The following is a 1529-nucleotide window of genomic DNA, read 5'->3' as shown; positions in this document are numbered from 1 at the left end:
GCAGAAGAGCGTGGTGGGGGCCCTGATGCTGCAGGGCGAGATGCTGGAGCGGCTCTCCTGCTGCCTGGGTGCCCGCGAGGAAGGCGTTCGGCTGGCAGCGCTGGGTCTTCTCTGCTGCAGCCCCAGCACCAACCAGCCCCTCTCAAGCACAGAGGTGCAGCTGCTGCGGGAGTTCCTGCCCTTCAACCTCAACTGCAACTCCTCCTCGTTCCGGCAGCTGCTGCAGGCAGCGGTGAGGAAGGCGCTGGTCCGGCTGCGGGACAGCTCGCTGGCCCAGCTTCGAGGGAAGGTGCCCCGAGGCACCGAACCGGGCAAGGGAGTGGGGCAGCTTGCCCAGGCAGTAGGTGAGGCAGCTGCCCTGGCACCTCCACCACGGCCCCCGGGGGAATTGGAAGTGGGTGTCCAAGCCCAGCATAACTCACTGCCATGCTCTCTACCCGCAGACTTCGTGGAGTGGCTGCTGCAGCTCAGCATCGCCTCGCTCAGCCCAGGCTCCAACTACCAGAGGAAGAAGACGGCTCTGCTCCTCCTGGCTGCTGTTTTGGAGACCTGCACGGACACCTGGAGCCCTGACAGGAAGAAAGGCCAGCCCCCGCGTGAGTACAGACAGCCCGCCCAGAACATCACCCCTTGGCTGCAGGGGTGCTCCCCGCCGGCCCCATCCCACCACCCTGTGTCCCCACCACAGGGACCATGGCCACACTGCTGAGCTACGCCAGGCAGAGCGGCTGCTGGGACTTCTTCTCTCAACCCAATTTGTTGGCGCTGTTGAGCTGCTTGCAGGACAATACTAACGAGGTGATCCTTAATGGTTGTAAAGCCATGTGCCTTGGCCCCAAGCAGGCTCAGAGGAGAAGGATGGTGGGCTGCCCCTCCTGCCCTGCCCCGGCTACTTTCCCCTCCATCTTGTGTCCCAATTCCCCCCACCTCTCCTGTCTTGGCAGATCAGAGACTTGGCCTCGGAGCTGCTCATCCGCTACTTCCCCGCTGCATTCCCTGAGCCCATCACCCTGGCTCTTTTCCAGCTGGCCCAGGACGCCCTGGGCAGCCCACGAGTGCAGGAGGCTGAAGCTGGAGCCGTGCTGATAAAGACCATCCTGCAGAAGTATGAGCTCCCAGCCTCCCCCTCCCAGGCATGGCAGCCCCTGAGAGCACGTTGGCAGCACCGGTGTCTTGCCAGAGGCTGTATTTACAGCTCAGGGCAGTGATGGCTTGGGTTTGAAATAGCCTTGCAGTGGGGAGCTGGGTAGGGTTGGGGTTCAGGGCCCGGAGCTGAGGCAGGAAGGAGCTGCACAGCACGAGTCGGGCAGAAAACTCCCTCATCCTTGCAGCAGCCTCTGCCGTTCCCCCCAGGTCAGACAGCAGCACCATGAAAAGCCTGGCCCTGGAGGCTGAAGCAGCCCCCACGCTGCCCAACCGAGGCCTCTGCTTTGCTCAGCACCTTCTCCATATGCTGCAAGCCCAGTACGCTGCAGCGTGCCAGGACCTGCTGCAGGCAGCAGCCACTGCACCGATGCCCGGTACGGCCC

The sequence above is a fragment of the Pygoscelis adeliae genome, unplaced genomic scaffold, assembly GCF_000699105.1.
Source record: "Pygoscelis adeliae isolate BGI_AS28 unplaced genomic scaffold, ASM69910v1 Scaffold358, whole genome shotgun sequence".
Taxonomy (NCBI): domain Eukaryota; kingdom Metazoa; phylum Chordata; class Aves; order Sphenisciformes; family Spheniscidae; genus Pygoscelis; species Pygoscelis adeliae.
Note: the sequence above shows the minus strand (reverse complement) of the source record.